We start from the raw sequence: 26,876 nt of genomic DNA, 5'->3' as shown, positions 1-26,876 counted from the left end.
TGGGGTTCTCTGAGCTTGTTTGAGAGAACCCCAAGGACTCCACAGTTCAACCCTGAACTATATATATATTCTCTTCTATTGGTACAATAGAAAGTGTTAGTCAAGGAGTTGTTAATTTCATTATACTTTAACCCTGAAAAAAAGGGGTCAGATGACAATCCCTTTCAGGAAAAAGGAACCAAGTTAATCTATAGCAGGTATAACCCTGTATCCAGTTTCATGTTAGCTATATATGGAAGACTTTTTGATCTTAGGCCCTGGGGAAAAAATAGCAGAATTTGATTTTAGATAGTAATTTAGCCCAAAGTGTGGTGGTGTCTCCTGCCCCCCAGTACTACAGACTGCTCTTAGCATTCCATAACTTTGATTCAAAAGAGGTGAAAAAGAACAGATTTTATAATCTATAAAAGTAAGTCTTTAGCTCTCTTTCCAGCATGTTGTCCTCCTGTTTTAAACAATTGTTATTCACTCATATCAATCTTTGGCCCTTCAAGTAGGTGCTGGGGATACCATATTGAGTTGAGGCTTTCAATATGCTTCTGCCATGGTCCCCTCATTAGACAGCCTCTACTAATTCATAGTCCAAGGGTAAATAAGGACTTAAGGCTCCCCCCCCCACCATCCTATATGCATCACTTTCTTATTACTTACAGTGCACTTCAGTGGCCATTTCCTATTCACCCAATTTAGAGATATCCTTTTGGAATGTCTTATATGCAGTTTAGATTTTCCCCACCATTAGCAATATACTGGCATCTTCAAACGTACATCATTCATTCCAGTAGTGAGCGTGTGTGACAAATTAATTTATATTTTTGTGGGGAGGATTCCCCCTTCTTAACTTTCATCTTTCTGAGTACAATATTGCCTATTTAATCATTTTGTTAAATAATAGTTAAAATAGCTATTAATCCGAAACAGGGCCTCTTGCTGCTCTATTAGATGAGAATTAAAGGTTCTCATAACTAATTAAAATAAAGGAGGTCCTTTGGAAGGAAATTAATTCATTCCAAGATCATACTGTGACAAGAAAAAAGAAAAAAATAAAAGGTTTCACAAAACTAGAGACAGAAACAAGTACCACCCACCTTCCTTGTTAGTATAAGATAGAATATAGATAGGCAGTTTTCTAAGCACATGTGTTTAGTCATTCTGTAACTGACCAGACTAAATAGCCATAAGAATATGACAGACATTAAATCTGTAGTCTCATATTTGGGGAGTAAGTCCCATTGAATTCAATTGGGCTTAAATCTGATTAGATATACAGGGCATTTGAACTGGATAATATTTTAATAATTTCATCTGCATATTTTAATATAAATCTAATTGCACCATTTTATCTGTTTTTGCAAGAGAAAAAGCAAGGCTTCACCAATTAGTCAAACTTCCAAAATGTTCAGTTACATATAACATATAAACATAAATCAAGTTAGGAACAACAAGCTATTGGCAGGAAAAGCAACTGTATATTCAGAACTATTTCAAATCCATATATAGGCTACTTCAGGAGAAGAAGATGCGTTTACAAACCTTGACAGGACTGAATTTCAGACTCAGCTCATACCATTCAGTGGCAGCAAACTGAAATAGCGCTTCAGACGTGTGGCAAGGAATGCTGATGCTCTTATAGAAAGCACATGAGGCATATAATTTGGGGAGGCTCTTATACGAGCCTTGCAGTTCACTTTTCATCAGAAACTGACGGAGAGCCTAAGCTGGTTGGGAGTCAGTTTTGTTTGTTTTTATTTAACTAGACAAAAGGTATCATAAACTCCCTCCAGTGCAAATAAAGCACAAGTCAGAATTCCTAACCCATACATAGTAAACAAGTTGTTGTTTAGGGAACTTGCCACAAATACTATAATGCAAATTTATGTGTTGAGAATGCTATTATTCTCCTGTAAACCATCTGATCATTTTTAAAAAGACTCATTTATTTTTGCACAGCAGTGGCTTATGGAATGAATGAATCACCTAGGTTGTGGTTGTTACCTTTAAAACGAGCCTTGTATTTTTGGGCTTTTACAAAAGTTGTTGAGATAAAATGAAATTGTTTCTAACAAAACTAACTGGGCTGCTGTTATCAATAGACCCAGAAAGGCATTATACACTACTGCGACCATCTATAAGAGAATCAGTTCTGGACTTCTCTGGGGAATATAATACAAGTCACATGTTCTTTTCACTTTGTTACAAAAGGTTTGCATACCAGTAGGCCCTTGTTAGCTGAGAGAATGTTCTCAAAGGTTTAATCCACTGAAGTTTAAAAGTACTGTAATGCAAACTTTCTGATTTTCAAAAACAACCAAAATATTTACAGATCACCCCAACTCTGGCAAACCAAGGTAGAATATCTCCGCCATTAAAATAATCCAATAAACAATAATAGCAAATAACAATAACAAATAATATAGGCACTTTTAATCAACCAAAGGCTCACTGAAACAAAATCATTTTATGACCTTTTCATCTTCATCTCTGGATGGAAAGTATTCCATAAACTTCTGGGAATCCTGACCCTTCTGTCTGGACTACTGCCCATGAAGAGCATTCAGAAGCTTCAACCGGTGCAGAATGCAGCAGCAAGTGTAGTAAATGGCACCCGGTCCTTGGCACATGTGACACCACTACTCCATGAGCTGCATTGGTTGCCAGTGTGTTTCCAGGTGCAACTCAAGGTGCTGGTTGTCACCTTTAAAGCTCTTCATGGCTTGGGACTGGATTACATGAGGGACTGTCTTTCCCCAGTTGTTTCTACCCATCCAATCCAGTGAGGCAGGATGGACACGCTCCAGGTCCCATCGGCTAAGGAACACCAGTTGGTGGGGCCTAGAAGACATACCTTTTCTGCTGTAGCACCTACCCTATGGACCAGAAATCAGGATGGCCCTGACCCTGCTTGCAGTTTGTGAAGTCCTTAAAGGGCTGGGGCTGGGGCTGGGGCTGGGGCTGGGGCTGGGGCTGGGGCTGGGGCTGGGGCTGGGGCCCCAAGCGTGTACAGGGACCCATTTCTTGGTTATATTAGTGATTACGATGTAAGATTTATTCTCAGCTATATATTTAAATTTTTGTATGATTGTAATTGATTTTATTTTATTTTTTATTCTGTTCACCAACCAGGTCACGTCTTGAGGTGGGCAGCCATACAAATTGAATGAATCAATAAATACATACATACATGCATACATATCTCCTGAAATGTGGAGAGTCAACTTCCCAGCTCAGTAATTAAAATACTTATATAAATCTGTGGGATTAGATTCTTTTCCCAGAGCAGTAGTGTTATTTATATAAGTAGTGTTACTTATATTTAATTTCTAAGATAACATAACTCATGCAAAAGATGTTACTTTTCAGCTCAGAAAGCTTCCTGAAGGCATCATACAAATTAAACTGTAGAAAAACAATACGGTAAATGGACAAATACGATTTTAAAAACAGGAGAAAAATAATCTTTGGAAGCACAGAACAGAATTACATTTCCAATCAGCCTAATACCTAATGAAATGAAACATTATAACAAAAGAAAAGAGTCAGTCTGACTTTTAGAAGTTCCACAGTGAGGATGGGGGGACTGCCGCCCCCACAAACATACCACACACACATCACCCACACATATAGTATGCTCCATATCCTTGCATTTATCAAAAGAAAAGAAAATCTGTTTATTGATTATATGCTGCCTCTTTTACCTTGGTATATACTGGACACTTGGGCATTCAAAGTTGAGAGGAAACAGGCTCAAAACAGAAGTCAAAGCAACTGGTGTTATTGCCAGTGCAGCATCCCTAGATATTGTTTGGTGTATTCCCTTCCTGAAAAGTTCAGATTTCAAAAACGGAAGAGGAAGGCAACATGTGCAAGCTAATCAAATACAGTCAGAAGACAATTCTTCAAACCACCATTTCCCAAAAATAGTTTGAAGCCAGTCAGTGATCATCTCCATAGCCTTGAAATTTTGCGAACATGCAGAAGCCAACCAGTGATCTCTCTAGCTCATCATGAAGAAAGTGCAAAGTTGGTGCTCTTCCCAATGGCTAGGCAAGGTTTAAGAAATAGCTTCTCATTCTTCCTAAACAAAATGGAAAAGAAAATACATTAGTACAGTCTGCCCGTCCATGTTTTCATTCATGTCACAGACATGCATGTGAACCTGTGCAGTTGGGAAGAGGCAGAAATCAGCCTGCCCACAAGATCTGCAGAGCTTTGTAACGCAAAGCAAAAGCTCACCTTTGGTGCAATTTCAAATACACTGCTGTGGTACCAGAAATACATCGGCCTAGCTACCACACAGGTCCTGTGATAGCAAAGTGATCTAAAGCTGATTTTAAACTGGTGCAAAACCCTCATGTAGAACCAGCCAGAGTAACACCAGATTGCTAATGCTATATCGGAGCAGTGGTAGGTGGATCTGTTTTGTTTCGTTTTTATCACTGCTTAGGCTGAAGTTCAGTGGAACAGCTTAATAGAGACTGCAGCTTCAGAGCTGCTACCTACCTTTTTGGAGAAAAAATACATTTTAAGATAAGGTTCCATTCGAATAATATTTCTTTGTTCCTTAGAATAACTTTCTGTGCCTCTTTTCTATATTCTTTATTTTCTGCAGTTAAATTTTCCTCACATGCAAATCATTTTTTTTATCATTATATTTGCAAAAATAGGCAGTGGAGGGTAATTAGGAAAATGGTTAGGATTCACTTTATAATAATACAAATATATTATTTCTCCTTTCTGAAATTTAGAGCAACATTCTCCATAACTTGCTAGCTTGGCAAGTTATGGGCAATCAGGTTCAGGAATGCTGCTTTAATATTTTCTCACATACAGTAAATCAGAGGCAATACTGATTTCTGTTTTGTGTTTTTTTCTCAGTGATCAATATGCTATACAAGTCCTGTTCTTTTGATACTAAATGCCTCTTTATATATCTGTTTGAACAATCATTTTAATTTCAAAGTGACCCTGACTTTATTTTGTAACACATTTACATGTTACTGTTGTCCCCTAAATCTTTAGCAAGTATTCAGATGTGTTTCCTGAGGATTATATCCTGCTTCATTGCCTGTGCAAGGAGAGAGAATTATTAGAGAAATTCAAATATCTTCTGATGAAAAGAATTACTCTAATGTATCTTTTAATACTTCGCTGCTCTAGCTGCATGTTTTTGGGTTATTTGTAATGGTTGGTTTAATTGTTGCCTTTAACTGTTGTGGATCACACTGGGAATCTCTTTGATGGTTGGAGACAAAGTGCTCAGTTTAAAAACAAAATACTCCCCTCCATGCCCTGCCTCTTCATTAAACTTTCAGTAGTCAGTTTCTAGTTCCCACTGGGAAGTTTCTGACTGGGTTCACACATTATGCTAACTTATGGTTTATTAAATAACCACAATTGCCTGTGTTTGCTCTACCTAGCTTTCTATAACATTTATCCACCTATTCTTTCTTTGTGTAGTTCTAGGCAGGAAAACCATAAACCAGAGATTATTTATTTAATACATCTGTACCCTTCAATAATCAATTCAACTCTTGGCAGTTTACGTAGTAGCAAATAAATCCATGGTAAACTCCAAGCAGAAAACAAAACTTCATAAGAGTGAAAAAAGAACCAAACAAAAATAAAACAAGCAAAAATGGCCCCAAACAGATTAAAACACTCCCCAGAACAGCTTTGTCTTTAACATCTTCCTAAATGCACTCATCAGCCTAATCTCTACAGGTGGATTGTTCCAGCGGATTGGCTGTGCCACTAGAAAGTGATGGGCAACTTTTGTGCAACTGGTACTGCACTTTAAAAAAAAAAAAAGCTTTTTGGGGCTTCCAAGGGCTGCAAAGGATAAGGTCAGTGACTTTCTGATATCCCCAAAATGGAAGGGGCCAACATTTTCAGCCCTTTGTGGGGTTAATTTTACTTCTCAAACCCCTCTAAGATGAACTAAAAATGGCCAAATGTTTTGGGATTGCCCACTCAAGGTATTCTCTGGGGGTAAGAGAGAAGCTGGGAGTTTGAATGCAGCCTACCTCGGTTTACGTTCCATATTGTCTACACTGAATTCATATATTATTGTGTGTTAAGCCACAATTTACTACATAAAACACAAGTCCTGAGATTCCCATAAAATGTTAAAACCCAAACTCATGCTTTGCAGGCATGCTGAGTCAAAACAAGTGAAACCACTTTATGGCTGTGCAGGATCTGCAAATTTAGCTGATGACTGGCAGCAGCAATCCATGGTTTCAGAGTCTTTGTCTTTGCTGGAGAGTAATGTACATTTGGAGACAATTCAATTTAGGGCCTTTTGCATACAAAATAGATGCTCTGGAACAGTGTTTCCCAACCTGGAGGACTTTCAGATGTGGGGAATTTTCAGCATGGCTGCTGCTAAGAATTCTGAGAGTTGGAGATCACATACCACATATGGAAGTGGCCTCTTTGCCCGGCTGGGGAAGATTGTCCTGCACTAAACTACAGTCCTTACCTTGATCATTTGCTCCAACCCAGTGGAGAAGATAGTGAAGGGTGTTAATTTGATTACTGTTTCCATCAGATATATCAGAATGTTTGTCTATGGAGTCCAGTACCTTCCACTCTATCTAGCAACAACTTTCTAGGAACTTCAAGATTTTACTTGTCATCTGTTGACTCAGCCAGTTTTAGCGGAGAGGTCAGGAACATTAAATCTGGATCTGGAGTTTTAAAAGGTGCAGCTTTCTTCCTCTAACCTTTGTCCCCTCATTTTCTAAAAGGTTTCTTCATATAAGTAGACCAGCCGTTTTTAGTCAGGTATCTGACTGATATTGGTTAGGAATGATTGGAGTTGTATTCTAACATCTGGAGAATACCAGGTTTGGGGGAAATAATCAAACAGGAATAGAATTTATTAGAGCTTCACTTTTTAATAGGTATATTTGGTAAGTAATAATGATAATAAATTAGTAATCATGTGTAATAATTAGTGCTGAATGTTTAAGGCATCTTAGTTTTAATGAAACCTAGTTTGTTTTTGTAAAAGTAATAAAAAATATTACTAGTTGACTTTCCTTTTCACAATTATGGACACTTTTTATTCAATAATATTTTTCTCCGTATATCAAATCTGTATCGATACTGTGGTTTTGATCGTTTTCAGACATATTTAAACTGAATTGATTGGTTAAAGGGAAGCATATGATATAGCAATCAGCTTTTCTTCGTTTAGTCAACAGTGCTTTGTATTGTACTGAACATTCTAATAATTCATTTTTGAATTCTATTTTAATCCACAATTCTTGACTGAAGTTCTAAAACACTTAAGAGCAATATATTGAGACTGGAAAAACATATATTTACATGCCCATAAAATATTTACTCTTCATTTTTACAACTAAGCAAAGAGATAATTAAGCTGAACCCTCCTGTAGTTAGGTCTAAAGCCTTTCTTAAGGTAGTTTTTATGTAACTTCCTGATGACCTCAGAAGAACAATGGAGCTCCTTGCTTCTTAACTGTACATCTTGTGATTTATCTTTCACTTCTACTGAGCAGTCCTGTTTGATGGAATCGACTGGGAGGTCCTTACTACACCTTTGGAAAAGAAAAATATTAAAGAGATCCTATTTCTAATACACGTTTAGTTTCACTGATTTTTCTCACTTCACTTTTGCTGTTTTCCACCCTTTAGATTTGAGAGTATCATCTCTCTAAGTGCTATCCTGAAAACAGCAGTGAAGGTGCATGTAAAGGATTAAATAGAAATTAACAGCCTTGTTACTGAAACAGGACCCAAACTGGATCCAGGATGAAAGAACTTAAATGGGGGGGGGGGGAACAGAACCTTTCTAGTATATGTGAGAACCCCACAAAGTGAATATACACCAATCTGTAATATGTCCATTACTGCCTAATGTTTTCAAAACGTTAAAAAAATAGAAATATTTCCTTGTTCATACCATGGTATTGTTTTGGACAAACTGAATGTTATGAGCAGCTGACTCACCTGAAATGTTCCCCATTTTTTAGACATGCTGTCATATCTAGAGCTCATTTTATCTCATTATTTTAAAAAAATTAACAATGTGATAGGCAAAAGTAATCTCTGGGTTGTGTGAGAAGGAAATCTTCCTCCTGCCATTCAGTCTTCCTCCCTCCTCCCCGCCATGCAGTCTTCCCAGTCTTCCCGCTGTAATCAAAGCAAAAGGTGAGAAACTGCAATTAGAATGGGCCCAATACATAGATGTTTAAGCACTTTAAGCTTCTCAAAAGGTTTATCTTCTCACTTACTCAATTTATTTATGTATTTATTTATGTATTTATTTATGTATTTAATCTCTGAGTCACTCACTGCTTTTTTATAGGACCTCCATGCCTTTCCCTTAATTTTCTCTTCTCCTGCAAGTCTGGATGGGATTTGAGTTTTCTAGTCTCTTCAGGGTGATCTGCTAGGAATATGTCTTTGGCAAAGGTCTCCAAGAGGCTTTCCCTTTTCCCTTTTTCTCCCATCGGTCTGTTCTCTATAAGGAAGGTGTTCTGGGGCTACCATAGATGCCCAGTGGCCCTAGGATCCTGCTTCCAATTTGCTCCTTTGCCCACAAACTTGAGCATAGGGATCAAACGGGGGGATGGAAGCTAATACAGTGGTACCTCTAGTTACGAACGCCCCTCCTTACGAATTTTTCAAGATACGACCAGCTCCAGCCCCAAAAATTTACCTCGACATGCGAACTCCACCTCTACTTATGAACCTGATCCGCGGCCATTTTCCCTGCTGCCACGCGGTCGCGGCTTCCTGTGGGCGAGATCGCGGTAGCAAGGAGACGTTCGGTGAGGCTTGTGGTGTGTTTTGTGGCGTTTGGAAGTTTTTTGTGGTGTTTGGAAGGTTTTTGAGGTTTAAAAATAAAATGCATATGTTTCAGAACTGTTTAGCCGTATTTACATTGAACCTTATGGGGGAAATTTACCTCGTGGTGCGACCAAATTCGGAGGGTGGATTAGCCGTATTTACATTGAACCTTATGGGGAAATTTGCCTCGTGGTGCGACCAAATTCGGAGGGCGGAACGGATTAACCGTATTTACATTGAACCTTATGGGAAACTTTACCTTGACTTGAGACCAACTCGAGTTGCAACCAGAGTCATGGAACGGATTAAGTTCGTAACTAGAGGTACCACTGTATTTTATTCCAGGATGAGCAGTCCAAATGACCAAACACCACAAGATTGATCCTGATTGGCAGACCAAGATTCCTGCATCCCCACCCAATGTCTTCCCAGATAGATGTGCACCCTCCAAATGACTTCACTATGAACCACTCTGTGAAGTGGCTACTTGACACTAGCTCCAGACTAACCTTGCAGTCTAATTAACCTCAAGTTTAATACCAGATCTACATCAAGCCTTCAAGTAAAAGAACATCCTCCAGTCAGAGTGGAAAAGAGCTCTGCAGTCTTCTTCAGGTGCTTAGGAAAAGCTGATGTCCCTGTCTGCACACTCCCACCCAAAAGCTGGCAAAGACCAAAGAAGGAGCAGCTAAAACAGAGGCTAAGCTATAAGTAATATTTTCTCTCTTCTCATTTGGTTTCCTTTTTTCCCATTGAAGGCAAGAGCTCCCATTTTTTTCTAATCAGTGTCCCAAGTGTTCAAGCTGCCTTAATTAAACAACTGCAACACCAGGAAAAGGAGCCTCCCAATGTCATGGAGACATTATTCCTGTTTCCCCAGCCAGGTTGCTAGACTGGGCAAGTTCTTGTTCCTCATTCATTGGGTTGGCAGACGAGCCCAGAGGGAACACACTGGAAGCTTGGAGGAAAGGAAGGATGTGGGTTCTCCTTTTGCCCTGCCCCCTGGTGCTTTAGCACAGGTGTGTGGTAAACATCCTCCTGCAGACAACATAAATGCATCTGACTGCCAGGACTGTGTGTCCCTCCATGCCAGGGGAGGGGTTCCCATGCTTCAAGTTACCTCCAACAAAAGGGCATGGAATTTTATATGATGAGCTCAGCCTGCAATATTACCATCATAACTTTGTGTTCAGCATTTATTTTGCAACAAGTGTCACATGATACAGCTACAAAGCAATTGGCTCCCTACACATGGAAATGCTAGCACTGAGCAAAATAGTTTCCAGAATAGATTAGTTTTAGACCAGATCCTTGCAGCCAAAGGACGTGTTTGTGCAGTAACCAGGGCAGAACGCTGTACCTTTGTACCTGAGAGCCAAAGAAGAGATCCATTCTGTGCCTACAGGACCCCAAAAGCTGCAAGAAGACGTGGACTGAACCCTTTGACTTCTATGGGAAATCATACTGGTTGCTGGAATCATCTGAGGCATCACTTCAGTGGGACTCTGGAAGCATGGACTTGATCTTTCTATCACTGAACTATTATTTGGAGACCAGATGTAATGAAGGGACTAGATCCACACCCACTGAGCCTTGAAAGGGAGAACTCTGCGCTGTTTTCCTACCTCTCTTCCTTACAGCAATTGTGGCGTCGGAGTGCCCTGACCCAGAGCTTGCTGCTAGAGGAAGCCCTGCATCTCTTTGAACCTGGAGACTGGATGTGGATCCACTTCTTCACCAGGAGCTCCTCACTACAGCCAAGGTGGGAGGGACCATTCCAAGCGCTGTTGACAACTCAGATGGCGGAGAAAGTGGCAGAGCAGAACACCTGGATCCACACGTGAAGCCTATGGTGGTAGACCACAATGTCGAAGTTGCTGCGCCCCCTAGACTGCCACAGATCAGGCTCATGAAGGATCCAGAGATTGACTGGAAGGGCTTGAAAAACTATCTGGGGATTGTGGGCTTTGTGGTAGTAGGAATGTTTGCTGTTTTGCTCAATGTTTACCTTCTTGCTTAGGATAATTTAGGGAATGTTTCTCTGACCCCAGATGAAGATCAGTCTCTCTTCCCCCACCAGGCAAATATCTTTAATGATTATGCAAATTGACAAAAAGTACAAATTTGGTTTACAAAGTGATTTATCTGGGTGTACGTAGAATATTCTGTTCTGTGCACAAAGAGGGGATTGTGGGAAGGAAATCTTCCTCCCGCCATTCAGTCTTCCTCCCTCCTCCCTGCTATGTAGTCTTCCCGCTGTAATCAAAGTAAAAGGTGAGAAACTGCAATTAGAATGGGCCCAATTCCTAGATTAAAATGCAGCAAGAGATGCCAGTTTCATAACATTCCTTCCTGGCTGAAGCTTAACCAGAGGTCTCTGACCAAATAAGAAAAGATCCTTTCCCCAGGAAGATTACCATTTGGAAACCGCAACTCAGCAGGTTGCCTAACTGCAGAGCTCTCCTTCTTGGAACATCGGCTAAGTGCACTTTCTCAGAATTCCTAAAAGGCACGTATTTGCACACTTTCAGGGAGTAATGGCAAGGTTCCCCTATCTAAAGTGCTTCAAAAGGAAGACTTAGCGTGGCCACCTCTAACTGCTAATTCTGTACATTGTGCTCTTGGAAATAAACCTCACCTCTGGTTCAAACAATTCCCTACGTATTTTATTCCCGGCTTGGAAACCAACCTGATAAGATTTCTTTCTAACAGTTGAATTTCTTTGCCCTCCAATTTTGCAGATAGCTACTCAATAATAATTAATCATGAGACATATTTGTTGTCTGGATGTAGATTATTGTATATTTTATGAGGTGATTGTTTAAATGTGTATGCTGTGATTTGCATTACATTTTATTTTATCAATAGTATTGCTTTAAACTAGGAGTAAACATCATGGTACTTACTAAATATTTGAAACCGCAGCTCCCATCATTTCTTGCCACTGGCTGTGTTAGCTTGATCTGAAGTCCAGAACGTCTGGACCAATCAGGTGGACACCAGCTTGCTTATCTCCTCTTTCTACTGCTGACTATCACACTGATGTATGCTATGGAAGAAGAGACGCAACACTCTTATGAAATATTTGGGGCTGTAAGTGCAATACTATAGATCCCAATCTCATCCTTTTCTAACTAGCAGAAAGTCAGCCTGCTCTGGGATGTTGAGACTTGCTGGCTCAGAAGAGGTTTCTAGAAGAAGAGGCTACTTTTGTCCGGTCTTCTGAAGGAAAAAACAAAACTTCAAAGATGAATGTTAAGTGGAAAGGTGGAGCATGCCTTAACCTGATTCTAAATTCCATTTTAACTAGTATGTGGTGCCACCACAACATCCGTGTGAGGAAAACAATGTTTTAAATCCATGCATTCAAAAAGCAGTTGTGGCATAAACTGTCATTAGTGGCTGTACATCTCTGCAATCACCACTGGCATTCTGGTGACTTTGAAAGCCTCCTACCTGTTTGGGAATGGCCTGTAACGTAATTGGTTACAGAACCGGAAGCCGAGTGAGCAAAAATCAGGCCGTCTGCTTGCTGTATCTAAGGATAGAAAAGTAATGCCGTAGCTAAAGAATCCTGGCATTTAAGAAACCTTGACTTCCTCTACTTAACATGGCATTGGATATCTTAAGAAGCACACATTTAGCTCTAGAACTGTAATTTCATTTTCCTGCCTTCCTAAAACAGCCTTCTTAAAAAGCAGGGTTGTTAAAAAAGCAGTTGGCAAATATCAAAAGTTTTATGCTTACGAAGGCTGGAAGCCCAGGCTTGAGCCTTCGTTGGCAGCATGGCCAGACTGTTTGCCCTGGTTCACAGGAATGCTGGGGCAAGGTCCAAGGATTAGACAGAGCAGAGGCTGTTACCCAACATCATGGAAAATACAAGCTTGAAACAATTTTCTTGTTTTCTTATGGGCAGGGCTCATACATTGTGCTCTCTCTCTCCCCCCCCCCCCCGGCCAGTTTGGTGTAGTGGTTAAGGCACTGAGCTAGAAACTGGGCGGCCGTGAGTTCTAGTCTCACCTTGGACACAAAGCCAGCTTGGTGACCTTGGGCCACTCACTCTCTCTCAGCCTTAGGAAGAAGACAAGGGCAAACCACGTTCAAAACCTTGCCAAGAAAACTGCAAGGACTTGTCCAGGCAGTCACCAGGAGTCAACAATAACTTGAAGGCACTATATATATAGGGGATATACATCTCTAGATGTACTTCCTCAATCCACTGGGGCTCTAAGTAGTGGTTTGTTGAATAAGCCACATCATACACGTTTATGCTAAGCCTTAAACTTGGGGTTACGATCCATAATGACTCAGTTCACACATAGCACTAAGCCATAACTTTTTTTTTTTTTTGGTAATAGCTTTATTAAATTTTTAAACAAGAAAGATAAAAACTAACAACTACTCATATTTAAGATAAGGGAAAGGAAGAAAAGAAAGACAGAAACAGAGAACAAAGCCAAAAGTGCAGAAAGAAAAAAAAGTATAAAGAAATTACTTCCAATTTTCTTTTACAACAGCTATAGATATAGATTTAAATTGAATTCTTATTCTAGGGTTACAATATAACTCATTTTTCTATCATCTAATATTTTTTCTAATCATCAAATTCATGTATCATCATTTTATTATTTTTTTTTCTGTTTCATCCAAAAAGTCCAAAAGGGGTTTCCAATCAGCATTGAACTTAATCAGTCTCTTTTCTCTGATCAAAGCTGTCAATTTAACTATCTCAGCAAGCTCCATCATCTTCACAATCCACTCTTCCATTGTGGGTAATGTCAAATCCTTCCACAGTTGTGCATATAAAAGACTCACTGCTGTTATCATGTATAAAAATAAAGTTCCATGCTTTGTTTTCCAACTCTTTATCAATCAGTCCCAAAAGAAACATCTCTGGCTTCAACTGTATATTACACTTTAAAATCTTCTGAATTAATGTATGTATTTGGATCCAATTTTTAAAAACTTTTTTACATGTCCACCCAGCGTGATAAAAAGTGCTGTTCTTCACATTTCCGCATACATTCAAAGTACCTTTTATACATTTTAGACAATTTTTCTGGGACAAATACCAATGATACATCATCTTATAATAGTTTTCCTTAAGATTATAACATAATGTAAATGTTAGTCCTTTCATCCACATATTCTCCCATTGTTCCATTTGTATGTCATAACCAAAATTTTTGGTCCATTTTATCATACATTCTTTCACTTGCTCTTCTTCTGTTTCAAATCTCAATAAAAGTTTATACATTTTAGCAATAACATGTTCATCATTTGTACATAATTCTGTTTTTTGTACAAATTCAATCTTAGAATATTCAAAAACAAAAGTCCTTTTATCTACTTTAAATCTTTCTGATAATTGTGCGTAGGACATCCATTGACATGTATATCCTTCTAATGTCAAGTAATCTCTTGATTTCATTTTTAATTCTCCCTGGGAAAATTCTAATATATCACCATAAGTTAACCATTTATGTTTAGTTATCATTTCTCTTCTATAATATGCTTCTTGTGAGTCACAAAGGTAATTTAGGACTCAATCTGGATTTATATCTAATCCATATTCTCAATACGGCTGGTCTAACAAAATGATTTTTAAAGTCAACATTAACTTTAGCTTTATCATACTATAAATAACCATGCTGCCCAAACCTCAAATTGTGTCCTTCTAGCTTCAATAATCTTCGGTTTCTCAGCATCACCCATTCTTTCAAACTAAACAGCAAACTGCAAAGTATAGTTTCAAAACAGGTAAACCCAAACCTCCTCTTTCTTTAAGCATCTTATATTTGACTTGTGTTTTTTTCCCTTGCCAGATAAATTTAGATATATCTTTCTGCCACTGTTTAATTAGTACATCAGTTGTCAAAAGAGGTATTGTCTGAAACAAAAATAACATTCTAGACAAAACATTAACCTTAATCACAGCATTCTCCCCGACAATGACAATTGTAATTTGTCCCATCTTAACTTAACTTTTTTAACTTCATTCCATGTCTTAACATAATTATTTTGAAATAACATACAGTTCATATTTGCCAAAGTAACACCCAAATATTTTACCTTTTTCTCAATCTTGAAACCCATTTTGTTCATCAATTCTGTTTGGTCTTGTGTCTTCATATTTTTTGTTATCGTTTTTGCCTCCTGTTTAATAATCTTAAAACCAGCTAATGCACCAAATTCTTTTAATTTTCTTATTAGTAATTCAGTCCCCTTTAAATATTCTTCCAAAACCAGCACCAGATCATCTGCAAAAGTTCTCAACTTGTCTCTTTTTAAAATTTTTACACCCGTTATCCTCTCATCTCACCTTATATCTCTATTCAAAGCCTCAATAACCAAAATAAACAGAAGAGGGGATAATAGGCAACCTTGTCTTGTTCCTTTTTGTATCTCACAAGGTTTTGTCAGATCACCATTAACAATATTTTGTGCTGTCTGTGAAGTATAAATTGATTTTCCCCATTTTATAAAGTTCTTTCCAAAATTCATATCTTCCAAAACTTTAAATAAAAAAGGCCAATTTAAATTGTCAAAAGCTTTCTCTGTATCTAAGAAGATTAATGCAGCTTGTCATTATGCTATTTCAAGTATTCTATAATATCCAACACTGTTCTGACATTGCCTTTTAACTGTCTTTTAGGTAAAAATCCACATTGATCCTCATAATTCTTGCAGAATTATTTTCAATCTGTCTGCTAAAATCATTGTAAACAACTTATAATCATTATTCAATAATGATATTGGTGTATAATTTCTTGTTAGAACTTGCCCCTTTTTAGGTATTAATGCTATATTAGCCTCTTTCCAAGTCTCTGGCATCTTTCCTCCTTGTAGTATGGAATTAATTGTATTTTGGAGGGGTTGTAAAAGTTCATCCTCAAAACATTTATAACAAGAACCTGGCAGTCCATGTGGTCCTGGTACCTTTCATGGTTTAATCTTTTTTATAGCTTCGGAAACTTCCCTTATTGTTATAGGTCCATTCATAATCTGTCTTTGGTTTTCTGCAAGCCTTGGTAAATTTTGTTTTTTTAAGTAATTATTCATTTTTTCCAAGGAAATATCATGTCCTTTATATAAGTTACAGTAATACTGATAAAAAGTTTTTTGTATAGCCATGTTATCTGTTAATTCAGTATCTCCTTCTTGAAGTTTCAAAATCATCTTCTTTCCTTTGTCTTTTCTTAATTTATACTTATACACTAACCATTTCCCTGGTTTGTTCGCAAATTCAAAATTCTTTTGCTTAGTATAGTTCATCTTTATTTTGATTTCTCTTATTGTTAACATAGATAACTGTTGCTGTAAAACTTTAATTTGATGTGAAATGCTTGTCTTTCCTGGTGATTTCTTTAATTCTTCTTTTTATCTCATCCAAAATAGCCTATGTTTTATCTTGAGTCCTCTTTTTAAGTTCAGTATTATATTGTATAAAATAACTTCTAATAAAAGCTTTACTAGTTTCCCAAACCATTCTTTAATCAGTACCTTTATTTAAATTGTTTTCAAAAAATTCTATCAACTTGTTTTAATTATCCTTTTTTTAACAACCTGGTAGGGTTCACATACTGTGTAAGCCATAAGCCCACAGTTTATAATGGCTGGGCTCACTAAACTACATTGTAATAATTGTGGCAACCTATGATTTTAAATATGGTTTATTAAGTCACAACTGGTTGAATTCACACAGACCAGACTAAGCAAGCCGCTTTGTGGCTTAGGACATTGCATGAACACCATCAGTGGCCTAGTAGAATTTGTGATGAACTTAGTCATTGTCAGTAGTCACCCAGGTTGGGAACATTCAGGTAAGATGTGAGAAGAATGAATGGGTGAACCTAGAGAGAGCTTCAGAGCTAGTCAAGATTTATGGCACAAATTTAATGAACAAAAGATTCAGAAATTAACCTGTATCTCAGTTGCCAGGATATAACAAAAGAAATAAGCAAGAGGCCAGTCAAATCACAAAAGGAAAATGTTTGAAAATGAAGAAATAAGCACTACTTAGCTATCGCCTAAAACAGAAGTTGGTGGAGAAGAGAGTCAAGAACAAAGAAAAGGTCAGTCAAATGATTACACAGGTAGTAAGGTTGTTCACTAAATCAGCTAGATACTTTTGGTTTACTAACAAAATTAGAAAGGTTCTGGAAGGGACTTAATAGTATCTTAAGAAGCTGAGATGTGGAGCTGTTCTGCAGGCTTTCAGACAAAAATCTTTTCCACTTTTATTTGAAGATGGTAGGAGATTCAGTCTGAGACCTTGGCATCTGCTATCTCAACAAGCAATGGCTTTTTTACAGGTTGGCCAGTTATAGTGACTATATACAGTACATGGGAAGGCCATTATGTTGTTCAGGTATCTATAGAGCTGATCTCTTTTGGGGGCACTATGGCAGCAGCTGAGCTGTCCCAAGATATTGCAAAACTAGGTAGCTAAATGGGTACTCAAGAATGCCTAGCCATGGACAGTGAAACAGATTCTGCATTTGCGCAAATGCTGAACCACAAACTAGCCAACCACATTTAGGCTAATATGTTGTGTACACCTAGGCTGTGGTGTGCATTTATAGTTCAGTGCTTTGCTAAACTCAGAAATGTGTGTTAATGAAGTTAATTATGCCACTGATACCTTTGTTAACTCAAATTTCTGGAGTTGTACAATGGGCTAAACACAATGCATTAAACTCAGAATGAGGGAGTTGGAACTAGAAAAATGGCATCTGATCAGGGTTCTGCTGGGTGGAGCAGCAGTGGTCCATTCTTCTTAATTGTAGGGACAGAGGAATGTTCTAAAGCAGTGTTTCCCAACTGTGGCTACTTTAAGATGTGTGGACTTCAGCCTTCAGAATTCCCTAGCCAGTATACCAAGGTTGGGAAATGCTGTTCTAAATCAAAGAAGGAACCTACTGTCCCAATTACATGCAAGCCTTGTGGTGTGCAAGAGATCTGTTCAGACTTCTAGAAACAGCTACTCCCTCCCACCCCATTGTGAGCCTGCTTTTGGAAAAGGAAGGATGCTAAAAAGAAAAGAGGACAAAAGAGTGATGGAAGAAGAAAGAATATTTCCATCTGAGATCCACCCATTGCTCACATCAATCTTTAATACCATGCTGTTTCCAACAGATTGCCCTGGAGGGATTGTGGTCCTTGACAGAAAATTTTAAAAAAAAAAAAAAACTTGCTCCTGCTCTCATAAGATGTTGGTGGACCATCTCAGTTGACATGAATATGGGCTGAGAAGCTATGAAGTTCTTATGATTTGGAGGCCAATCTTAAGGAAAGCCTTGGGAGTATTAAACTGGGCTTGTTAAATATGAGGTAATGGGGAACAAAAATCTAACCAAAGGAAAACAAGATCAGGACCACCCAAGTGACAGGATAAGAGAAGAGGATGATGTACTGTATATTGCTAGAAATCAATCTGCAATTCCTGTATATAGTATTTTGAAGGCAGGCTTCAGAGAAACATTTCTAATTAAACAGAGTGTTATTATATGTCCTTTGAGTAACAAGGAAAAGTACCAATCCATTTATGCATTCAGGCTCTTGAAGATCTCTCTCTGTATCCCTGCTTAGCTATTGATGTTCTTCTCTGTGTGTGTGTGTGTACATGTGCATGTGTGGCACAAGGGCCCTTTTTAAAAAAAGATGGGAAATAGGTGCAAGATCCATAATGACATCTGACTATCACATGCATACATACATACATACACACATACATGTTTAAATATCAATATGGTTTTCAGTGCTACCTGGAATCCAAGCAGGATTTATTATCCTGGGAATTGGTGGTAATAAAAGCTACCTAGCCTGTTTAGTATCTTTTGTTTTGTTTTAATAATTCTAGACTCAGGGTCTTTTAAAAAGCTTTGTTTTCTGTTATGCCAAATGGAGGCAGAATTCACCAGTAGCATGCAAAGGCCCAAGGAGCAGAAGGTCAGATTTATGATACAGTGGGTAGGAGAGGTCCTGAAGACATAGAGATTGTTTTGGAGTTCACTGTAACTGAGAGTTCTGTTGTTGCCATCATCCTATCTATAAATAAATGTCCTGTAAATAATTGCTGAAAGCTTGTTAAGACTGAGGCTACCATATCTGGATTGCAAAACTGGCTGGCCGTGAGATGGGGATCAAAGGGGATCAAAGGATAACTCTTTGGCTGTCCGGATTTTTGTAGCCAGTTCGAGAGCCAGTTTGGTGTAGTGGTGAAAGCACCAGGCTAGAAACCGGGAGGCCATGAGTTCTAGTCCCGCCTAGGCACAAAGCCAGCTGGATGACCTTGGGCCAGTCACTTTCTCTCAGCCCTAGGAAGGAGGCAAGGGCAAACCACTTTCAAAAACGTTGCCAAGAATACTGCAGGGCCGTCACCAGAGTCAACACTGAGGTAATCCCCCCCCCCAAAAAAACCACATCCTAATTGCGGAAAATTGTTAAAACGGGGGCTACTGATCTGGATTGCAAATATGGGACCAAAAGATAACTCTTTGGCTGTCTGGATTTTTGTAGCCCTATTTAAGATAGGTGTTTCCCAAAGAATGAGAAACGGTGGCTGAAGTGTGTTTTTTGTTGTTTTTTGTTTGTTTAATTCTAATAGCATTTTATGACAGCTCTTCTAGAGGGACACTTGAAACATTGGAGAACTTTAACGCCTCCACTGAAGCTCCAAACTTTTGGAAGTCGCTTCATTCCATGTCCGTGCCACTGTTATTTGCTCCCAGAAAACCTGGTTTTTTTGCAGGGAGTTCCTTCCTCATGACTCAGGTGCCACATACAGAGGTGCTGCCTCTGAATGAGCCAGCTGCCGTGAGAAGATACGTAAACTAGGCTCCATGGAAAAGTCATGCTTTTGATTTGAACTCAGTGATGTACCAGTGTTAAATAGGGTCTCATTAACAACTCTAATCTCTGAAATCAGGCTTCAGCTGTTTATTTGACTTTGTTTAGATATCATACATTTATTTATTCATTTATTTATTTAATTTATCCCCGCCCATCTCCCCCTGATGGGGGACTCTGGGAGGCTCATGCAGTCCATTAAAATAATACATATAAAATTGGAAAAAAACCAAAAAAACTGTACAAAAAAACTGTACAAGACATTACCAAGAAAAAGTCCAGGAGGGAGATGGTTTCCCGGGCTGGAGATGAAAGGCTTCTAAGGGACTAGCCATCCCCACACTCGATGTCTCCCCTCTATATAAAGACATTTATTTATGGCATACTTCTGTGAGAATGTGGCTGTTCAGGGTAAGGTGCCTAACTTCCTTTCCCAGTATAATTTTGATTTTGTACAGGTCAGTGACATAACGTGCCAAAACATCTCATTCTAGCCCTCTTATGAACAGCAGTGAAAACCGTAGGCACATATTTCATTTTTTGTCCATGTTATTTGTCTACTATACTTCTGACCATCTTTCAGTCAAGGGTTCTAAATTTAACATGATTTAGGCAGTAAAGCTAAAAATAACAAAAGCTAACTAATGCTCTAGAAAGGAACAGACAAAAACCATTCATTAAAAATTTAAAAAATAAAATTCTTAACATAATTTTTAATCCAGATAGAGAAGCCATTTTGTCATGTTGGGCTAGCATAGTTGTGTCCTCACAGAAACTTATTGGCTGCATTCACACAACAAACACTAAAGCAAAATGTGTTTTAGTGGTATACTCATTTGTGATTCAATATATTGAGTGAACTCAGTCATAGTTTTAAGCAATATGTTTTGTGAACCCAGTTGTGGCTTACTTAATAAACCGATTAGACAAACTATGACTTACTGTATTTGGTGACCACAGCCACTTTCATATTAAGATGAGGACTAGAGTGTAGATATGGAGCAATTATCAGCTGATAGAGTATCTGTGATCCAGACACCAGTTGGGTTTTAGCAGATAGCCTCAGCAAGGGATGAATCATCATGTTAATCTGTTCCAGCAAAAACAGTGTGAGGTCTTGTGGCATCTTAAAGGTAATTTACCACAGCATAAATCAGGAGTGTACAATCTTTCTCACTCTGGGGGCCACACTTAAACTTAGTTTGAGCATTGGGAATTCATGGTAAAAAAGGGGCAAGGCTAGGACAAAGAAGTAGGTGGGGCCAGGAGGAAAAAAACTAAACATTGATTTAATTGACATTCAGTTTAATTGAAAGTAAATTAATCATTACTATGACTACTTGCCATATTCAATCATTCTATCACACCCAAAATTACAATTCAGTGGCCATTTCTGAAGGGGCTTTGGGAACCACATGCATAAAGCATAAACTTCTGTGGAGGTACGTTTTCCACTGGGATTCTTTAAATGGGAAGATTAATATTTTTATGAAAGGACATTTGCATTCACAGCTAGAAGATAGTGATGGTACTTAAATCATCATGCAAAGAAGAATTTTAGATATATAGAGGTGTAAAAGAAAAGTATGTAAAAGCAGATTTAAATGACAATGCAATGCAGAAAGTACAGTCTGTGACCATTCAATTACAGTTCAAAGGTATGCAAAGAAGCATGGCAGCCCTTCAGGAGAGCAGTACTTGGTGATAACACCATCATCTATCATTGCCAGCCAGGATGAGACAGCAGACCATTCTTTTCAAATCCAAATAAAAAGAAACATGCCTCCCTTTGAGCCAGCGGGGCCAGCGGGCATTTCTTCAGTGAGTACCTTCTGCGTCCCACCCTTCCCCCATTGAAGTTGCTGAGGCCAAGCAGCAGTGACATATCCAAATACCCAAATACCTAATAGCAGCATCTCGAAATGGGCTGGATAGATGAATGTTGCACGTATCAATGAGGGAGAACAGGCTGAAATTAAATCCGGACAAGAGAGAGGTGCTATCGATAAAGAGAACCCTGGACTTGCAGGGAAAGCCCGTTTTGGAGGGGGTTCCACTCTTCCAGAGGGAACAGGTTTGGAATCTGGAAGTGCTTCTTGACCCCCAGCTGTCACTGTATTTGTAGCTAGTGATTGTGGCAAAGAGCACAATTGCATGACCATGACTAGTGTACCAACTGGAACCTACCAGTTACAGCCACCTTTAGTGCTTATATAGAAATACAAATTATGCAACGTAAGAACATTAAAATCTAGAGAACACGCATGTCCCTGAAAAGGTGAGGAAAAAAAACAAAAAAAGCTTTCTCTTGCCACCTAGCTAGGCTTCTGGCCATGGGGGCATCATGGGGTTCATAGTGGGATGGGCACTCATTCAGACCATCAGGGTAGGGAAATATGGAGGCAAAATCTACCATGAGAGCCCTGTGTTTTAGGTAAAGTAGGGAAGTCCAGAAGTAGTTTTACAGTTTAAGCCTCTACCACAAGAGGCCACGGCAAACCGCTTCTGAAAATCCTTGCCAAGAAAACTGCAGGAACTAGTCAGGCAGTCACCAGGAGTCAAGACTGACTCAAAGGCGCGCGCGCGTGCGCGCACACACACACACACACACACACAACAAAGTTGCAAGATCAGTCCTGTATGCCAAAGTTTAAGCTGTAGGGAAGTCCAGAAGTAGTTTTACAGTTTAAGCCTCTACCACTTAAATTGCTTGTCTGAAAAAGGACTGAGTTTGGCCTTGAGCTAAAGGGTTGCAGGAGAGCCACTTTGGTGTAGTGGTTCAGAAAACAGGAGGATGTGAGTTTTAGTTCCACCTGAGGCACAAAGCCAGCTGGGTGGCCTTGGGCCAGTCACTGTCTCTCAGCCCTAGGAAAGAGGCCACGGCAAACCGCTTCTGAAAATCCTTGCCAAGAAAACTGCAGGAACTAGTCAGGCAGTCACCAGGAGTCAAGACTGACTCAAAGGCACACACACACACATACATAACAAAGTTGCAAGATCAGTCCTGTATGCCAAAGATCTGAGTTTCTGGAAGAGCAACACTGTAGACTGCAGAGTTAGCCTCTTAAGGAAGTTTCAGGAAGTGAAACAGCGGGTTGTAGTGAATGTCCTGCTTTCAAAGCAAAGATGTGTTTATAGCCCCTGAATCAAAAACCTGGGGTGCACCCAGATTTGGTCTTTGGATGCTGGCAGTTCTATTTTCATTTGGTATAATGTTGATAGGATTAATTTCTTGTTTACTGTATCAGTAATGTAGAAACTCTAAAGAACCCTTGCCCAGTCTGATATTTCAGACTATACTACCCTGAATCCCCAAGTAGTATTATTGGTGTTGGCTGGGGATAATGGTAAGTGCTCCAACACATCTAGAGAACACCAGGTCTTGATCAAACAAATGACTTTATTTTCTCTCAATACCAAATGAAGTAAAGTGGCAGAGAGAGGGAGAGACGCTCAAGGCACCCTCACATTAATGGTTTGCATCTCTTGAGCTTCTTTTAACGTACTCATTGCTGTGTAACATGAAGGAAGCTAGTCTGTGAGAGACTATTGGATAGATTAAACTCTGGAGAGTACTAAAAATTCAGAGCCTGCAAATGTTTAAGGAATGTGCTTAAAGCTCAATATAAATAGGCCTGCCATATCTGGGCTGCAAAAATCCTGATGACCATTAGATGACAGCAAGGTTGGCGTTCTTGTAGCCTAACATACAATATCTTATGTATGGCACTGCTAGTCACATGTTTAGCTCCACAAATCTTACTGGCTTCTCTCCTTCAGCAAACTGATAGCTATCATGCCAGAAGCTGGTTGTGAAAATGGTCACTAGCTGTGAAAATATTTACATCTTCGACAGGTCCTCTTTTTTCCCCCTCTTCTTCACCAGAAACAGATCTACCTACGCTGTAGCAATAATTTGAGTAAGCAAACTTTAGAACACTTCCCTAATTAATATCCTGCTACATCATTCCCAGGAAAAAAACACTGTTTCTTGGAAGAAGAAATTAGGAATTAGAATATTCCTCACAACAAAACTGTGCAGAATAACACAAACATTGTATCTACAGGGAAAGCAAATGCCAAGAGAACCACTAGGACATTTTGCTCCCACAGGCCTGTGTTGCCACAGTAACATCCAAACACAAACACAGAAGCACACCAGCCTTGACACCCTGGACAGCAAATGATGCTACAAGTAGAAACAGAGCAGTGGATATAAACACAGAAACTTAGCTCCAGCACAGCACCTGCCGTTTCATAGTCGAAATCTTAAGATCACAATTCTGCTCTGCATCAAATGCATAGACAACATCCAGATAATACAACAGAAGCTCTGAAGAACACCTACTTGGCAGATGAAACAAAAGCCCCAGTCTTTTCTGCCTCCCTACGTAAAAGGCTGTGTTTTCCTTAGTTGGGCATTAAAAATGATGCATAACACAGGACATTATCTCATCCCCCTTGCCAGGACCCTGTTTACAGCATTGGTGCTTTTTTGAGAGCAAATCTGGTGGTTACATCTGCTTGAAACCTCAAGTTCTGGTTGGAAGCACTTTTGTTTAATCTGGGGTAACGGAACCTGTAGGTCAGGTGTTACTGAACGACAACTTTCAACAGCCTCAATTAGAATGGCCAAAGGCAAGAATGCTGAGAGTTGTGGTTTTGCAAAAACTGGAAGGACTTGGGTTTTTCATCTCAGGACTAATACTTGGGAACACTCAGTAGTGAGAGAAATGTATTAAAGTATCTGGCAATTTAATCTCTTCTTACTATAGAGCTAAATTTTGCATTATTACTAAGCCATGGTTTATTTTACTGTGGCTTATTGGTTAAGCCAGGACTCCTCAACCAACTTTAAAACGGGTGGACTTGAACTCCCAGAATTCCCCAGCTAGCCTTGCTGGCTGGGGAATTCTGGGAGTTCAAGTCCACCCATCTTAAAGTAGCCAAGGTTGAGGAACCCTGAGTAAAGCCACAGTTGGCTACATTTGCAGAGTGATGCAGGATTGTAAAAACACAGATATCCACTAGATAGTAGAAAGCATAAAAGTCTATCTCTGTGTTGCCATTTAGTGGTTGTGCAGATTTTTGCAGCCACATAGGGTAGCTGTATAGTAAGTTAAGCCATAAACCAGACATAAGCCTTTTTTTTTTCATGACCAGAAGCCACCCTATCATTTTTTGGCCCTCTTAAAAATAAAATGTGCAGCTGGCAGATTGATAATACAAAGTGGGCAGGGCTGTGTCATATACATGGGTAAAACCTGCATTTTCAGTTTTCCTGGGTTTTGTGGTGAAGGAAATTTTGGCAGGTTCGTGTTGTTTTTTCCATGTTTTTTTTTAAATTACCTTAGGCTTATACTACAATAATGGCATATTTCCTCTTCACTTTTCAGGAATTGTGGTTGGTGAGGATTCCAAGGACAACCGGAATAAGAGCCAGGAACTGCATGTAGTCTGAGGTTGCCCATCTCCACCATAAACCATGGTTTACAAACTATGGCAACTGGATTTACAAAATACACTAAGCCAAAGCCTAACATTATAACTTTTAATGTGATATGTGAAACCAAGCTATATATTCTATAGTTGAAGCTCTGGCACCACAAACTATTAGGAGAAGAGATTAAATTCTGCATTGTTCAAACACTGTAATTAATAGAATACACAGTTACCTGTGGTTTTCTGCACAGACTTTCAAAAAACATCAGAAAATAGAGAGGTTGGAACAACTTTTGAGCAATGAGCATCTGTGGTGGGTATTATTTCTATCCATTTTGAAACCAATCTTGCTACTTATGTGAGATATTAACCAGAATAACTATTTGCATTTTAATCAATTTAACATGGTAGGTTCATACAATATGAGAAGTGGAGTCTTTTAAGATGAAGGCAGAAATAAATGTATATACAGTTGTGTTGTACAAACCTAATTGGTTATTTTGGCAAACCAGGTTAATTTGTTATGCCAATACAGCTGAAGTATATTATTAGATGACATAATTTTTCTTTTTTAATTCATATTAATACTGAATGCTATCCTGAAAACTCTTGCAGATGCAAGTCAGTATAATGAATGAATTAGCCACAACTATAGAGACTCTCCCTGATTCTATAATCAATCTAAGATGTGTGGGGGCGGAAATACAGGCATAAATATAAATTATATAATTGCGCCACACTAGATCCTGCAGTGTAACTAATTTTAATTTCCCAGCTGTTTCAGCTAAACTAGATAATTTATTCCACAGATTATGAATATACTGATTTAGGCCATTTTCATGAGTGGCCCTAAGAACACATTTGTATATTCCTTTAAGATGTTCCTACAGGATTTATGTACATAGTTAATGTGCCATGGTGATGTTGAAAGCAGCCATTTAAATGCAAGAAGCCCCTCAAACTGTGGGTATTACATTTGAAATGGCCCCATATTTCTGCATTAATATATTCTGGGGAAAAATAGGATTTTGAAGATGTATCTATTATTCTGAGTTTGCTTTCTATCCATCACTATCTCTTTCTTAAAATGAAACATCTGTTTAAAATGAAGGTCTTTCATAAAAGAATAATCTTTCTTCTTGAGGGAGCTGTCTGTCTGCAGAGAGAGGGCATTGGTCAGGGCTCAGGAGACTAAGAAGCAGCAATTAGCAGTTTTTGAAGCTAGAGGTCTGACTAAACCATAAATCATGCTTAAAACCAAACAAATCGATACTATGTCTTAATGTGTTGTAGAAGTCAGCCATCACATTAAGTCATGGTGGTTTGTTAATCATGTTTTTGGTTTCTCATAATGTGTGAACTCAGCCAGAGGCAGAGAAGGCACAAGAGAATAAGAGAGCTATGAAGGGGTTGAAGCATCTTGGGGAACAAGATTAGTAGAGTGAATAAGCAGTTGGTATCCAATGATTTATGAACTTGCCAAATTTGGTTCAGATGTAAAACATGTTTGAAAGCAACATAGAGCATATACTCAAGGTTATATGTATACTGTGCTATATTTTCAAACAAAATGAACTAAACACTGTCTTGAAATATGAATGTAAGCCCAAGGCAGGGCCCCACCGTACATGGGTTTCCATATATCTAAGTGGGCACATGCTTCCACTATACTGTAGTAAGATAATGGCATCAAGACCTGTTGCAAACTTTCAAGTAATTTGCTTTCTCAGAAGTGGGAGGAAAAGATATGAGAACTTGTTTCC

At 38.8% G+C, this 26,876-nt stretch overlaps 1 long non-coding RNA gene across 4 annotated transcripts in view; it reads left to right on the top strand.

The window, feature by feature from the left end:
• LOC148217036 (uncharacterized) overlaps positions 1-25,562 on the top strand; it is a 29,882-nt gene extending 4,320 nt beyond the window's left edge. The window contains exon 3 of one of the 4 annotated variants that reach the window (XR_015795554.1): positions 25,068-25,562. This is a non-coding gene — a long non-coding RNA (uncharacterized LOC148217036). Of the gene's footprint in view, positions 1-9,165; positions 10,906-16,754; positions 16,867-21,322; positions 21,438-25,067 lie in introns of those variants that run through there. The other 3 variants (XR_015795553.1, XR_015795555.1, XR_015795552.1) reach the window with 3 other exon arrangements.
• The last annotated feature ends 1,314 nt before the right edge of the window (positions 25,563-26,876 follow it).

The sequence above is a fragment of the Python bivittatus genome, unplaced genomic scaffold (genome assembly GCF_059951505.1).
Source record: "Python bivittatus isolate LINGU-HERP-01145 unplaced genomic scaffold, Pbiv_v1 ctg000020_np1212, whole genome shotgun sequence".
NCBI classification, from domain to species: domain Eukaryota; kingdom Metazoa; phylum Chordata; class Lepidosauria; order Squamata; family Pythonidae; genus Python; species Python bivittatus.
The sequence above is the reverse complement of the archived record's forward strand: the minus strand, read 5'-3'. Positions and strand labels throughout refer to the sequence as shown.